This window comes from Anser brachyrhynchus, assembly GCF_964034855.1.
Source record: "Anser brachyrhynchus genome assembly, chromosome: 2".
NCBI lineage: Eukaryota > Metazoa > Chordata > Aves > Anseriformes > Anatidae > Anser > Anser brachyrhynchus.
This window is the reverse complement of record NC_137695.1, coordinates 83,251,134-83,268,183: the sequence shown is the minus strand read 5'-3', so window position 1 is coordinate 83,268,183 and position 17,050 is coordinate 83,251,134. Positions and strand designations below refer to the sequence as shown.

Here is a 17,050-nt window from a genome sequence, read left to right as displayed (position 1 = left end):
GATCCAGCTGGAGAGTCACCAGTGTTTTTGGGGTTGGAGCAGTTGCCCTGTGAGGAGAGGCTGAGGTGACTGGGCTTATTGAACCTGAGGACAAGAAGGCCTCAGGGGACCTAATAGTAGCCTAGTAGTAGCTTTCTGACACCTAGAAGGAGGGAATTAAGAAGATGAAGACAGCCTTTTTGTGCATGAGAGGAGGAGCAAGAGACAACAGTTATAAACTGAAACTTGGGAGATTTTCCCTGTGAGCATAATTAAGCACTAGAAGGATTGCCCAGAGAGGCTGTGGAATTTGGCTCTTGCAGGTTTAAAGACCAAACTGGGTTAAATTCTGAGCAGTCTGGTCTGACCTCAGCTGATCCTGCTTTGAGCAGGAGGTTGTATTAAGTAAGGTTCCTTCCAAGCTGAGTTGTTCTGTATTTGGAACTGGTATTCAAGTTAAACAGAGCCATCAGGAGCTGCTTTGTCTCTCAAGGTCCTAAGATGTTTCAGGCGCCCTTGTTAGTACTTCGGATTACTCATTTCGAGTTAGAGGATTTCTTTCATGTAAAGGGTGCAGAAAGAATCTGAATATCTGCTAGCATCTTTTGACCTTAAAGTGTAGTAGGTTACAGTTAACTCTTTACAGTGGTTTCCAGTGCCAGGACAAGAGGCAGTGGGTACAAACTGAAACACACAAGGCTCTGCCTGAACATCAGGAAACATTCTCTATTATGTGGGTGGCAGAGCCTGGCATGGGTTGCCCATAGAAGTTGTGGAGTCTCCCTTCTTGGAGATCTTCAAAAGCCTCCTGGGTGTGGTCCTGGGCAAGTGGCTCATGGTGGTCCTGCTTGAGCAGGGAAGATGGGTCACTTGACCTCCAGAGGTCCCTTCCAACCACTACCATTTTGTGAAATATTAGGTCTATAGATAGCAGTAAGGACAACATTAAGTATTAGGTGATGATGAAATGAGTCATAAATTCCTGCAATTTGGTGAGTGGAGTAACCTTATCACTCAGAAAACTGAGGCAGAACAGGGAAGTTGCTTCCACATGGGCATTATAGACATAGCTGCAGGACCCTGGTGCAGGGAAGCAATCTCAAGAAAGAAAAGGAACATAAATTAGAGAAGAAGCAGCTGGAGACGAAATTATGGACTGCTTATTATGCCAGAATCCCAGTATAGCAGTGAACAACTGTAGGTGAAAACACAAATCTAAACAAGTATTTATCTTATGTCAAAACCAAATGTCTTAAGGACACTCAATTTAATTGCTTACCAGCCCTTGTTATCCTGTACGCTTTCCTGTGCATGTTCAAGCAACAAAAGTCTGGAGTGTAAACATAAGTTTTAAGGGCAGAGCTAAAGCTGCTGAGTTAAAAGAGTTTGAAGTTGAAGAGTAATGGCTGTGGTAGGCGGATGCTTGAACACCCGGACTGGTCCTGATCAACTTCAGGTGGCTTAATGCATGTAGGCCTCTGAAGAAAGCTGTATTAACAGCCTGTATGGTAAATGTGAGAATTTTTCCTCAAATGAAGCATGAGATGTGTGGTACCATGAGTTATAATTGATTTTCAGACATAACAATGAATTAATGTAATTTTTGAGCATGGATATACGGGGCCTGCAGGGGTGAGTGAGCGAGTTCCCTGTGAGGCTGTGTTTAGCTGGGAGGTAGGCCGTGTGTTTGGGCTGTCCTCGTTTAATTTTTTGGGGGTAGTTGTTTCTGTGGTATGCTTGCCTGCATGATGTTGGGGAGGCCAGTGTTTAGCAACACATAGATACTTACTCGTGATACTTACCCGTCTGTCACAGCTGCATTCATGTTCTGCAGTAACCTCTGGCATCCTATTATAAGTTGAATTGCTTACATAGTCGGCATAGACCTACTAAAGTAATTGTCAATGTATGGAGTAGTGTTTCATGGTAAAATACTCTTTCAAGTGACTGAGTCACGTTACAAGCACGTTGTCTGGAAACAGCTAAAAGAGCATCCTTGTGGTTTCCTTTGTACTCGTTTCCTGAAGAAGAAAGGGGAGGGTTTAGTCATTTTGTGTAGCAGATTGATGTGGAATCACGGTGGCCCACCACTAGGACAAACTGTGTCCTGGGTCTATCAGGAAGCCTGTCAGTGCTGCAGGTTGATGCTCTTGCTATGGCACAGATCAAATGTTTTCCCGCTCCCGCAGCTAGTAGTCAGCGGCATGCTTTCTGATACTCATGTCAGGGAGGCATTCTGGTATTGTGGTGAGCACAGACTAAACAGTAAAAGAGGAACCTGTCTTTCTTTATTCCTTTAAAAAAAAAAAAAAAAGTCATATCACTTTTTTATGAGCTAGCCTGCTACTAGCTGTTTTAACAAAATCATCTTGTTTTGTTTGGAAGTCTTGGAAACAAAAGGCAAGGTTCATGAAGTATTGGCAAACATATGCACAAATCTGGAAATTGTATGTATTACTGGGTGCTCCTAGCTGTGCTATGCAAGTTGTTAAACAAGCCTGTGGAAGACTCGCTGACAGGGAAGCTGGAGTTTTTGTCTGCCCAAATGCATCTGCCATACAGAGCACCAGCGACTAATATTGCAGATTAAAACGAGAGGGCTGACTTAATAGTGGTCCTCTTCTTCAAGTACTAAAGTGGCCATGTCTAATTTAAAGCAAATAAGCACATTCCTTTATCTTTGGAGTAAAGTGGGTAATTTAGGTGTTGTGGAGCCAAATTTGAGTTCAGCTTTTCATGAAGCATTAAGACTGCAGCCTGTTAATAATGCTCAAGCTGTAGTCTGGTAAGATGTGGTGTTTCATTTGAGTTGTCGTGGAGTAGAGATGCTGAGTACCTTTGTCTGGAAGTGCTCCAGCTCTGACCTGGATTTCTTGTGCCCTGTGTTATTGTGACACACTGTAAGTCAGTCTTGAAAAATGGCAATTAATCTGCTATCTTTACGTTTGTTTTTAGTATCTTGCCTTTGTTAACTCAATCCCAAAGGAGCCCCCCACCCCACCTTTTTTTTTCTTCTCATACTCAGAGCTGGCATAAAGAAGTTGAAATCCATCAGTCATATTACTATCCAGCTATGTTCGCTTTTTGATTAGATTGTCAAGTAGTGATATAATGGAGCATTTGATATTTTTAAGGTGAAATCAAGCAGATTATTTTGTTCTTCTCTGCTGTAATTTGTCTTAAGGTTTATCAGCTGGTACTGTAGGTACTGTAGGCAGGAGTTGTTACTCACCCTACAAATGCTTAATGTTTCTTCTTAATTGCTGATGTAGTTTATTATCTAAATCTTAGGTATGTGTTATGCTGAAACTAAGTTTATCAGACAGTTAATAATTGTTCAGGTTATTTGTCTATATCTGTAGAGCACTAACTAGAAAATATTGTGGGGGTCTTAGTTTTTTTGTTTTCTTTTGGGAAGGATTTTCTAGTGTTTTAGTGATCAAGACAGACTTTAAATATGTTGCTTCAATTTTAATTTTCTAAGGTCATGTATGTGGATATTCATTTAGATCATGGCAATATCTTCAGTAGGATAAGCATTTCAGAAACTGGGACATGGATGTTCAGTAATAATTGAAGAATTCTGTTTCATGTTAATATAAGCTGAGATGAAACAATTAGGGAAATAATTCCAGATTTTGTTATATCTCCCAGATTTTTGTGGCATATCCTTGCTAGCAAGTTCTTGTGTATACTGAAGCATTTTATGTAACAAATGTTATTGTACTATGGGGATTATATATTAGAATTCATAAAAAAAAAAAAAGGATGAAATGTACAGATGATTCAAATGAGAAATTATATATATATGTATGTGTTTTTATATACCCACAAATACTGCTCATTGAATGGTCCTAGAAGCTGACAGCTCTAAACATAGCAGAAAAAAACTGAGAATTGCTAACAAACGTCCACATAGTTGTGTTCAACTTCTGCAATTGAAACAGTAATTTTTTATTAGATGAGTGGTCAGAGAGAAAGCTAACTGTTGAGTTTAAATTGTACTGCACCAAGGGTATTTCAGGTTTTGGCATTTGTGTTGTACTATTTCAAAGGTGGTTTAAGTGCTGACACTTAAGTGTTAACCTTGTTACTTGGTTTTACCGAAATGTCATTGCCTAAAGTACAAACGTAATAAATTTCAGATTACCAAACTGAAACTTTAAGTAAGGAATTATGTCTTATTTATAATTATTTGCTTTTCATAGATTATAGATATAAAAAAAGATTAATAGCTTTTGTTTGTGATAGAGTGGTCCATTTTATTGTTGAGTTTTGCAGCTAAAAGGTTTCTGGTGCGTGACTCTAGACTTGTATGTAGTCAGGGAGACTGTGTTTTTAAACTGTCGTGCTATCTGGGAACAGTTGCATCTGGGTATTACATAGGATTAAATAGCAATCATTGTCAAAGCCTATTTGGTAGTATATCCAGGCAGAGCAACTGTTAAACAAACTGACAGTCAAGCAAAACTGTACAAGCAGAAGATATGCATCGGCAAAAATGACTTAGATTTAGGACATGCATTGTACTTCTTTTTTTCTTTCATCTGACTGCTCAAACAAGACTGGTTGAAAAACGTTTTGACTTGGAAATAGACCTTTTTGGAGAAGATGAACCTAGCAGTTACGGAAACTACATCAAATTCACTTGGGACTTGAAGTCTGAGTTTTTGAAATCAGATTTTTTTATTTTTATTTTTTTGTTAAAAGGATAAGGATTTAATTTGCTGCTGCTCCTAAACACCGTTTAGTTCATCCATTCTGTTGGCCACAGGCACATTAAACCTTTGGGGTACGAACAATGTGTTCTTATACGTGGGATACAAACCAAAAAACAGGTGTATTGATACTTCTGAATGGTAAGTCAATTGACTATTCCTTGAACTTTGTCTCGTAATGGCATGTTACTGTATAATATTCAAAATGAAATTGAATGTGTAGCTATAATATGGTAGAATCCTCTCTACTTGTGTTTTAGTTACTGACCTTGTAAGATGGAGAATCAGAAAACATAGTTATGGTGGGTGAAGCTTGACAGTGCTTCTTGACAATGTGTCAAAGCAATTCTGTATTCTTTTAGTCTCCAAATAGATGTGGGTAACACTTCATGTTTTAGCATGATGTAAGTGATAATGGCAGCTATGGTATTAGGCGTCAATCAAAATAGCGTGCTCGTAATATTAGTCATCTGCTGAAGGGAGCATAAATGCAGACACTGAGCTCATTATAAAAAAGGAATGCCTATGGCGTATTCAGGACAATAGCACTTCCTAGTAAATGAAAACGATTCTGGAGATAAGGATGTACACAGATAGGATAATGGCCTTCTATGTCAAAATAGCACTGTTCACCTGACAACTGTTCATTAAAGAACAGTCTTTGAGCCAGTAACAACACAGTGTTCCCTTGCTCTAAAACTGCTGTTCTGGAAGGAAAAAATTCAGAGGATGGCATTGTAGCTGACTACTGTAATGCAGTAATTCTGGCTTTTGTAATTCGACCTTAATCTCCAGTGGCATTCCTACAAGTGCTGCCATCTGCTTTAGGTTAATTTTATTGTAATGCGGGGTTTCCATGATGCTCCTCTTCAAAATTTTCTTTCTCTTTTTGGAAATGAGAAGGACCTCTGAAGAGCCTTCCCAATTCAAGACGCTAGTTGACGTGTGATATGCTTTGCTTGAATGTGCCATAATATGTTAAAATTCAAACTCACAGCTGAGCTTCTGATGCTTGAAATTAAATATACAGGTGTGGTTGGTTTATCTAACTTCAGCTTCTGTTTGTTTGGTAGGCTGGAATTCTGGAACCAGATCAGCTCCATAGTCTGGTGCTAGACCCAGCTCTTAATCTTCAGTAATATGCTTCAATCCTACAATACTTGATAAGTGTGCAGAGATAGCAGGCATGTATTTGAATGCCTAGATCATAGTTTCTTTTTTTTTTTCCTTTTTGATTGTAAGCTTAAGCATAAGGGGCATTAAAAGAAGTCAGTAGTATGCATTTATTTTATTATGTGATATATTGATTTCTGTTAACTATAGTCAATCACTTTGTTACAAGAAATTGAGTAATTTAATTGCTTTTTTGGGGGGGATTAAATACAGTTTCTACTTTCAGGACTGTTCCACAACTGAAATCCTTGAATTTATTTCTATGTAATTTACAAGTTGGTTAATTTAACTTGGGTTTTGTAGGAGAATGTGCAAGAGCTACACTTGAAGGTAAAAATAAATAAATAGAAATACTGACGGTTCCTTAAATGATTTGTCAAGGTGTTTGCTGAAACACTAACTTGCATTTCTTTCATTTAAACAGAGATCTGCTTTAAGGTAACATCTTCACTCATGGATTACCTTGTCAGTCCTAAAAACTTGTAAACACGCTACTGATTTTTTTGTTCTAAATTCAGTTGTGTTTCTTATTAATTCATTGTGTGTCTGAGAGATTTTCATGGCTGTCGTCACTATAAAGTTTTTTTGTTTTGCTTTTGCAAAGTAGCTCTCCAAATAGCTTATTCTGTTTTACTTTTCATACCCTTTTGCTCTTTGATGGAGCAGCGTGCTAGTAAGAGAGATGCTCGTTAATGTCCCTGTATCTTCATTTTCAAGATAGAACTACCCATGTGGATTCAGTGCCTTGATGTTGACCAGTAATGGTCAGTAAGCCTTCTCTTAAGGAAAGCAAAGATGAGTATTTCAAATTGTGTGCTTTTTTTAAACAATAGCCAAAATATGCAAAATTAATTACAGATATTTGTGACTTAAACAAATAAGTTTGTTTGCACTTGACTTGAACAGGTTATTTTCATATACCTTGTATTTAGCTCAACTGCCTGTCCTGATTTAAATATGTATTTGGAAGTCTGCTTACTTGTCTGCCTGATGTCTTTGCTGTGTTCGTGAAGACAGTCTCTTCCTGATAGAACACGATCACTTGAATAGCCTTCATTTCTGAGGTCTCAAAGAATTCTATTTATATTGAAAATTCCCCATCTCTCTCTCCTTCCCCCACCCTAGAAGTGAAAATTTCCTCAAATGTGTTTTCTCCTGGATGACAACACTTACATTTCAGTAGGAAGATCTCTATTTATTGAACTTTATTTTTTATTTTTAACCAGCTTGTCAAAGGACAGCTGTACTTGATAAACAGAGTTAAATGCATGGTAGCCTCTGTTCTGACTACCAACGCAATAGTGGTTAATCAAACTAAGAATCCTCAGCTTATCTTAAGCTATCAGTGCCACCAAAAGGGACTATTGGCCAAATTACATCCTTGATAGTGTGTTTGCATGGAACTTGTTCTTGGGCAGAACTCCTTCCTTCGCTTTCACTCTGTCACAGCTTGCACAAACACACGCATAATCCCCATGATGATTTAATGAGCTGTCAGTACCTGTTTGAACAGAAGTCTCTACCAGAAAATTAAAATATTTTAGCTTTGTATTGGACCTTGGAGCTTAGTACTTTGATTAAGGCTTAATGCTTAAAGTGAATTGTGTCCTTTTGGAAAACTACAAGTAACTTTCCACTAGATCTTGGTGGTTAGTCCACCATCTGCCAGGAGTTACATCCTGCCCACCCTAATTGTATCATCTTGCGTTTATATGTTTCATAGAAGGAGTTCAACTGCATGATATAATGAAGCCTTAAATTCCTTTGAAATCAGCTGGTAGGTGCTGATAGAGTAAAAAGTAACAGCACTAGGCTGAGATGGTAAGATAAAGCAGACTGGAAAGTTTTGCTTTCTGTTCAGAGGCTCGAGCAATTCTTGTTCTACCTTTTATCTGAGTGATTCGATTTTAGATACTGCAAAACAAATGTTCAGTGCGGGTGAAGAGCTATTGCTCATAATCATCAGTTATTTCAATGCTTAGTTCAACAAAAAATAAAATCACAAATTTGATTTTCACATTTAATTGGAAGTCTTTATGAGAAATCGGATTTTGTAAATGCTGACATCTATAATGTGGAATATTTTACTTTAAATGGGAAAGATAAAAATCTGATTAGGTTAGGGAGCTCATATTCATAGAAGGTCATTGAGCCAAGAGCTTGAAGAATGACAGTTCAACAAATCGGGATATAAGAACAGCCACTTGAAAAGTGATTTTAATGGCAATCAATTACCCAAAGAGGTCAAAATCGGGCCTTGTGTAAGGACAGGATTATCTCACATCTGCCAACAGCAGGCTGCTTTGATGGGCAGTTAATGTTTCTAATATTGGCCTTGTCTGGAAAGCATTTTGGACTCGTTTGGGGTATTTTATTGTACATCGAAATAAACTTGAAATAGCTTTGTTGATTTTCATTCTTAAATTACCATTCTGTATAATATGATGATAAAAACAAAACTACCGAGGCAAGTCGAAAACTGCATTATGATGCTTAACTTGGATCTTAGCATCATCACGCATATAGTTATTTTAAGGGTAAGTTACAGAATAAGTCCTGTTATTTCAAAATTTTGCTCTTTACGAGTCTCAACTACTTCATGTTTGTTTTCCCATGATGTTGAGATGGTAGTACACTTCTTAGTCTGCTTTGAAATCAAGGCAGTTTTGCTGCTGCTAACAGTATCATCATTCTGAGATAAACGTATGCTGCTGCTGCTTGCTTGCTTGGTGGCAGCGTCTTCGAACAGTTACAAACCATGGAGTTCACCTGGGTTTGGTGCTCTCAGTTACCAAGTTCAGAACTAGGCTAACATTAGAAGTGATTTGAGCTGCCTGGGATGCTGGGCATGCAATTGAGTTGAATGGTCTAAGTGTTGCCTCTCTTCCTCATGAGGACAGAAGCATACCGAGTCAAAGCATCTGCTGGAGGATGGGTCTTCAGACATCTCAAGCTGATGTACGTGTACTTCAAGTTCTCTTAAGGAACTTCTGCAAAGACTAGTCCTTCTGATACCCTTTGTGAAGAGTAAATGGACAGCAGATAAAATGCTCCATCTATTTCTATTACTCTTGAGGTAGTGCCGACAAACTGACCTGTCATTAGCCAGGAGTAAGGCTGGGGGGATGCAGTGGTAGTGGAGGTAAAAGCATAACAGGAAAACTGTGTGCGTAAATGACTTAGTGGGAATGCTCTTGTAAATCAAACGTATTAGGAGATGCTGGCCGTATACATTGGTGCTTGGTTAGGGAAGCATGAAGGAAGGCAGTTGTGATGTATCAGCTATTGAAGCTTTTGAGGAAGTCTTTTACAGAGAAGTTGCAGTCCAAGTCTTGCAATCTTTTAATTGGATGCTCAGTAACAATGTTGGATGCAACACACTTTTCCATGTGCTGAGTCCAGAATACACCCATCATCTGTTCAAACATTTTGAAAAAGCCAAATGACTTGGGCTGGGAAAGGTTACGGCTAGGTAAACCTCTGTGACTTGATTTCTCAGATTTTCTTCCTTTTTATTTTTCCGCCTTTTTTTTAAAGTAATAGTAGATATTCCATTCAAATTGCCAGATTCTCATGTCTCAGAGTATTGGAGCTCAAAAGCAACGAAGAATGCTGCCGCGTGACTTGAGTACAACAAAAGTGGCTCTGTACCAAAAGCACTTCAGTAGAGAGTGCTTCTCATTTAATAATGTGTAAAAATAAAAATATTTGCCAAACTAAATAATGTATCAATGGTTGCTCCTCTGTACTACTGCCATAAAATTGCATGTTAACCTTATGAGATGGTCTAAGAAGTAAAAATATATATATTTTTTAAAGTGAAGGTAAAAACAGCTTAAGAAATCTAATTTCACATTCTGTTATTGTTACTGCAAGGATTAGTATTTCTAACCACGCTTGCTAGGTGATTTAGAACCGCTAATTGGTTTTAGACTTTGAAATTTTCAGAGACAATTTGTGTGTCTTTAATTGTGTGAGAAACCAAACACATGAAGACAGAAACATTGTTGAAATCTTACCTAGTGCTTTTAAAATACATTGTAGACTTCTGAAGTAATGCATTCCTATGCATGCCAAAGTACATTGCTGCTTTTTAATGCAATTAAAATGTTAGTTCCTATTGTTGCCTTAAAGAGCTTTTCCAGGATGTGTTTAGAGTTTTGTGTAGAGTGAATCAGGTTTGTAGACCGACAAACCCATTTTAATCCAGTTTAAATTAGGCAAATTTTTGTGAACTGAATTAAAGTATTATAACTTACAGTGCCTGTGTCACTGACATCATGGAGCCATCTGTCTTATGAGGAAAGACTAGGCGAGCTGTTTAGCCTAGGGACGAGGAGATGGAGACAGGATCTTACCAACCTCCACAGCTACCCCAGGGGACAGTGTAATGGGGATGGGGCCAAACTCTTCTTGGTGGTGGCCGGTGATAGGACAAGGGGTAATGGGTATAAATTGGACCACAGGAGGTTTCATCACCACGTGAGGTTTAGGTGACAGAGCACTGGAACAGGCTGCCCAGAGAGCTTGTGGAGTCTCCTTCTCTGGAGATACCCCAAACCCGCCTGGATGCCATCCTGTGTAACATGCTCTAGGTGACCTTGCTTGAGCAGAGGGGTTGGACTAGGTGATCTCTGGAGGTCCCTTCCAACCTCCACCATTCTGTGGTTATCCTGATTTACCAGTACCATGATACGTAATACTTGTTACACCTGAGCATGTTATTGCACGGAATGGGCACGAGGCGCTGTGACGTGCCCCTGTCACGGGTGTCCTCTACCAAAATCAAACGGTGTGGGGACATCTACTCGTGGTGCTGGCAGCGCCCCGGGGCGGGACGGCGGGCTCATTTATGTGCCCACACACCAGCTTTACGCTGCCCGTGCCGTGAAGGAGCTGCGACCGCCCTGCCCGGCCATGAGAGGAGCGCGGCCCTGCGGCAGCGGCGGCCGGGAAGCGCCGCCTCCTTCCCCCCCCCCCCCCCCGCCCGTCGCTGCGGACGTGCGGCGCGGGCAGCTGCGCGCGGCCGGCCGTTGGCGGTTGGGCGGGGCCGCGGGGCGGGCTGCGGGCGGGGCGCCGTGTGGTGACGGGGGGGGGGGGGGGGGTTGGGGGGGCGAGCAGCGCGCACACGTTTTCAGCAAATAAAGGGAAAAATGAATAAAGGCGCTGGATGCCTGGTTCACAGGCTGAAGGCTAGGAAACACAAAAGCGATGCTTGATGCTGTGAGGCACTGCCGTTCATCGATATGCGTTTTGGACAGAGAACGGTTAAAAATAGAAAGAGAACCCCACACATTTAGCAAAAACCTGAAAATGCCCCAAACTGAGAGCAGTATAAGCAGCTCATCACAGTCTAGTAATTCTCATTTTCCTCCTTCAAGGCAGCTTCTAAGCCGTTCACTTCTGTGAGGCCCCAGCTGGCCGTGTGGCAGCACTGCATAGCAGCTCTGCACTGGTGTGGTGTAGCTCTGTGCAGCGTGTACTGATAGCACATAGGGTGCAAAACCGCACAGGAGGAGGTGGAACGTTCCTGGGAGCTGTTGGGATTAAGCTCAGGGTTTGCAGGTGTCGCGTTTTCTGATGAGCACGATTTTGAGCCTGATCAAAGCTGGAGAAGTGGAAAGGATGCTCATGTCATGTTATTGGGATTGCTTTAAATTAAGGGCAGGTTTCTTAGTGTTATGAACAGCTATTAGCTACAACAAATACTTTATTTAAGAGTGTGAGTATGGATGTGGGAACAACACTGAAGTCACTCTCCTCTGGTTTTATGCCTCTAAGCTGTGTCCTTGCAGTTAACTGTAGGCTTTACAATCCTGTCCAAGAAGTGTGAATAAGTAAATGATGAATGCTAAGGTTAATAACGTTGCTTAATGATCTGTATGTCATTAAAAAAAAATAAAATACTGATAGAGTTCTTCATTTTTTCCTAAAACAGAAGATGGATGTTTTTAAAGATGCAATGACAGCCATTCTTAAAAGTTAGAATCCATGAGATGAATTCCTATTTTATACCTGATGTAACTGGTCATCTGGAAGCTCACAAAGGGAAGAAAACACAGTTGTATTCTTTGCCATAATTTCTCTGAATTTTGTTGGTTTTTTTTGCAACATGAAATATGGTGTGAGATTGCTGAGCAGAAATGAATATAGGCAATGTCTATATCGGGAAGTGATAACAGTGCAGTTGGTGAACTGACAGCTCCAATCGCTTTATGAATCCTGTACTTGAACACAAAAGTACAAATTTATAATTAAGCGTACCGTAAAATTGAATTCAGCACTTAAAATTCCATGTTAAAATCAAGAAAAACTGTCAGTAATCCCATACGTGTATTAACACTAGTTAACTTTTTTTTCCCTTTGACGGGGTGGTATTCTCAGTTAGCGTTGGTTTTGCCCCTTTTTGCTTTATGAAAGTTCAGTTTCCTTTCTCACCTGTACCTCAGTAGTCTGATTGCATTTGTAAACCCATGTACTGGTGGAGCTCAGCAACCGTTTTTACGTATCTTATTGAAGAAAAGAAAGAGTTGAATGGTTCTGCTGACTTAACCTGTGCTGGTTGGTACATAGTAACTTCAGCATAAGGATGCGAAGGGTTTCCACAGTGGCTACTTGTCAATCTATTCAGATTGTGTTTAGAAGTATTTTTTCTATAGGCTAAAACAATCTTTAGAAACTGGCTAATTTTAAATCCTTTCCATAGCAAACTAAGAGAAATAGGGATCTGCTTTGTGCTCTCTTTCTCCTTCTGGACACTTGGAAAACATGGGAGGGAATTTATAAATAAACTTCGAGCTGAGGTTTGTCGTATACAGCTGTTAACTGATAAGCAAAGTAGACTAAACCTATTCGTTTTCAGGAGTTAATATCAGTGTCATCATCTTTTATGGGGGGAAAAAAAAAAGACAAAGAAACCTGAATGAATCAGTCTAACAATGCATGAATTCATTTTATTACATTTGCAACTTCTTTACTTTTTTTTTTTTTTAATTAACTTGAAGGCAATTTCTGTTGAAATGTGACTATGATGGCTTTATAGTTGCAGGGAGGAATAGCTCAGATATGAAAATCTTGTAGTTAATATCATTCATGCTGTGATATAGAGGAAATGCTGAAGACAGCAGCATCTTGGTGCCTTTTTGCTTAAATGTGGGCTGGCAGCAGTTTTGAGCTTTTCTACTCCAAGAAGAAACTTCATTAGCACAAAGGGACCGGTGAAAGAAGCTGTGCAGAACAGTTCATTGTCTCTGCACCTTCTCAGATGCAGAAGGTTGCTTCTTGGTTTAGGAAATAGTCTCTGTCTCTCTTCTTATTTTTTCCATGGAAGTTGTTTTTATTTATTTTTAACCTAAGTCCATCTGATTGCTACGTACCTCCCCGATCTATTGAGACGTGGCATCAGTGTAGCAGTCCTGAGTGCCTGCCCTCTGAGTTCATCGGCTTTCCCTTCCTGCAGAAGCTCCTGGGTTTGGAACTGAAGGCTATCGCGGCGGGTCCGTTAGTTGAAATGAAGGGAGTGCTCTGCTGGGAAACAGCTTCCTGAATGAGGTTCCTCTGGGTTGGGGTGGGACTTCTGGTAAAGATGAGGTGGGGATGAGAAAGCTGGTGCTGGAGGGAACAGCCTGGTGGAAAAGGTGATTCATTTCGTCGAAGATGCACGGAGATGTTCCTCTGGAATCAGAAGAGAGCCTAAAGCACCGGCATATTCTCCGAGGAGTCTGGCTTTTTTTGGTCGTGGCTGTTCAAAGCATTTTACAATGCAAGGTTAAAAAGCAGTAGGGCTCTTATATGTGCAAATTTGGTATGAGGATGCTCTCTTTTTGTTTATCTTTTCAGAAAGCTTTTTCTAGCCACATTTCCGTAAAGTTTTGACTCACTTTTGTGTGACAGCAATGGGAGAGAGCTTCGTCAGCCTCTTTGCAAAAAGATAACACTCTTAGCCTCAATTTCCCATTCCCATTATGAATTAATACGAGGAATCTTATAAAAGCTGGGTTATATCCTTTTGTGCAGCACAGTACCTTCCTTACATACGGTGTGAGATGAAGGATTAGTACAGACAACATGACTTATTACATTTGGCTGGCTGATGGTGTCTTCTGCCTCTGGGGTTGTAGGGGCAAAGAAGGTGACGGTGTGTTTGCAGGAAAGTCCCCTTTGCTTTCCAGCGTATACATCTGTGCAGAAAGCTTGGGTGATTTTTGCTTCTTTCTTGTTTGTGTTTTGAAGACGCTTGGCTGTGTGATACGGTTTCAGTCAGTGCTCGGTGCTAACGCTGCTGTAGCGTGGTGTTGGGTTGCAGCTCAGGGCACTGTGTGATGCTGAAAGCTTCCCGGGGCAAAAAATCTCTTAAATAGAGACGGGCTACTGACTCGTGCGATCCTTCATCTACTGAAGCTGAATATTGATTAGCCTAATGCGAGCTTCCTCCTTCGTGACTGGTAGAACGTGACGTGTGATTAAAAAGGCGAGGCTGTGGCTCGAGTGTTCCTTCAGCGGGTGCTGAAAATGTCAGGGGGGGGATCGCCTGCGCGTCTCCGAAAGGCAGGGATTTGGCATTACAAGCCACGTTAAAAAATAATAATAATAACGCAAGCCCAAACCGCGCAGGGGCCGCTGAGGGGAGCAGCGCGGCACGGGCGGCAGCGGCACGCCGCGCCTTTGTCCGCCCGGCGCGGGGTGACGTCACCGCCCGGCGGAGGGTGACGTCACCGCCCGGCGGAGGGTGACGTCACCTGCCGCAGCAGGCGGAGGGGCCGGTGCCGCGGCAAATGGCGTCGCCTTCCAGTCAGCCCCTCCTCGCCCCGGGGGGGGGGCTCCAGAAGTCGGGGGGGGACCCTTCGAAGCGGCCTCGTTCCCCCGCGTTGCTCCCCGCCGCCTTTGCCTCGAAGCCCCGGCACCGCAGCGCTGGCACAACACCAGGCTCCGAGGCAGCAGCGAGCCTTAAGGATACGCAGATCCGGAGCATGAGCCAGGCGCTGCCGTGCTCACCGGGCTGTTTGCCTTGAGCAGCCCCGTGGTGCGAGCACAGAAGTGTTAGCTACATGTTTCCTTGCTGCTGACGTGCCGCAGGCGAAGTAAGATGTGCAGCTGCTGCGCACGCTCTGGGGTGAGCTAGGTTCGGGGCTGAGGAGTCGGAGCTAGCAGGTTGTGGTAACATCGGGGTCTGGGGTAATTTGGAGCTAGGACAGACAGCAAAGCACAGCACTAGTTGCTGCATGCTCTTTAGGTGAGGAGAAAGCGTTTTCTACCTCTAAATTTGCTGTAAAGCAAAGGAATTGCCACGGTTCATATGAAAGCCGGGCATGCTAAATCGGCATTAAGCTTACAGTGGAGTAGCTCAGAGCACATTGCAAAAAACATTTAACTCTGGAAGTGTGTCTGTATGCTGTAGCAGTCAACTGAAGCCCAAATATTTCAGGATGGAGAAAGGTATTTGGTGTCCTTTTAGACTGAGTTGTTTAAGCCCAGGGTTTTCTTGAACTCGATTACAGCTTTAGTTCCTACCAGATGAAAACAGAGGAAGTATACAACTGGAGGCAGGTTCCCTAAAAGGTTGCTAACCCGTAGCCAGTACTCTGGACGGTGACAAGAGGTCCCTTTTGAGCCACCTTAAGCTCCTAGGAGCCTAAGTGCAAAGATGGGGCGGATACCTGCCGCCCACAGCTGCTCCCTTGGCCTGGAGCCGCCGTGTGAGTGCAAAATCCTGCCCGATGCCCGCAGCTCAGAAGTGCTCTGAGCAGCCGGGGGTTGCCTGAGGAACCGTCCTTCTCCCGGCCCTGCCTCTCTGAGAACTTGTATCCCGTTTGGTGTTCACGGGGGGTGGGGGAACAAACAAACAAATAAACAAAACAAAACAAAACAAAGCAAAAAAAAACCACACAAAGAACTAGCCAGTGAGTGGAAGATTTGTTTAGTTTTGTTTCGTTTGCAGTTGGTGGTGAGGCAATATTCCAGCTGAACACTTGCAGTGATCTGGAGGGACTCTGCCATGGCCTACATTTGTGACATTTCCGACAGACGTGTGTTTAATGCATTTTTAAAAAATCCCCAGCGGTTGCCGGTCCACAGGCAATCTCCTGTGCTGCTTCACTCTTCGTTCATTTACAAAACTTCACGCCACGCGCCGTAAATGTCTTGCTGCAGTTCTGGACAGCTTGCTTTTGCCACTAGTGGACTTGTATGTGTTTTGTGCGCCGCTACCATGTCTCCCCTCGATTCTTCACAGTAAACAGTTTGGTTTGGTTTGGTCCTTCCTCATAGCTCATGACCTGTAAACACCCAGCTGGCAGGGTTCCTCAGGTGTTCGGGTTGGTTTGTCCTGTGCGGGTTTTGAAGGATAATGCCCGTGACTAGCTACAGCGGCACAGAAGTCTCAGGATTGCCGACTGGAATAGGAAACCTGTCGTGTATTTTATGTGTAGGATGCCTGTATTTATAAGTCTTGTATTTTTCATACACTAGTATAGCAGGTACTTCCAGGTTTTAGCTCAGAAGCATGCCGCTGTTCTGTTAAGGCTCAGAGGCTTGAGACAAAGGGGTATGAAACATTTTGGATATTTTTTGAGGAGGAAGAGAAGTGATAGTCTGCTTCAAAGGTTCTGCTGCGCTCACTGGAGGGATTGCACAGAGGAAGAGCAGTTCATTTTAGAAAATAATGCCACGTGCATACCTGAGCTTACTCTTGTAAGAATTCTCAGAAACTATAAATAATGAAGAAGCTTATTTTACCTTTTAGATAACTCAAACGGTTGCTTTGAGGAACACAGCTGTGCTCTAACAGGCTCTTGGGGCTATTCTTACTAAACAGCAACCAGCACTTCTGGGCTTCAACTGTGGTAAAGAAGTCAGTGCTTCCCACTTACCCCAGAAAACAGACCTTCTTCAGACACGACTTTGTTGTTGTAGTTGTTTAAAAAAATAAGAAAAAAGTGGGGTTCAGATTACTGAATATCATAACGTATTCTATAACTTGATAAGTAACCTTTGCTTGATGGGATGATGGCTATTTGAGGTGCTTAATCTTTTTTTGTTTGTTTAAAAATAAAAAGAGACGTGAATCCAGAGACACTGGGAAGAGTCACAGGGGCATTTAGTTAAAGTGTGGGTAAAAAACCACCCAGTTTGCGTAAGATGAACCAGCTTGACCCCAAAGCAGCCAATGTCATATTGTACAG

The 17,050-nt window shown here is 41.9% G+C and overlaps 1 protein-coding gene across 1 annotated transcript in view; it reads left to right on the top strand.

Moving 5' to 3' along the window:
* The window catches only part of TRIO (trio Rho guanine nucleotide exchange factor), a 256,422-nt gene that overhangs the window by 50,526 nt on the left and 188,846 nt on the right, over positions 1-17,050 (top strand). The window lies entirely within an intron of this gene.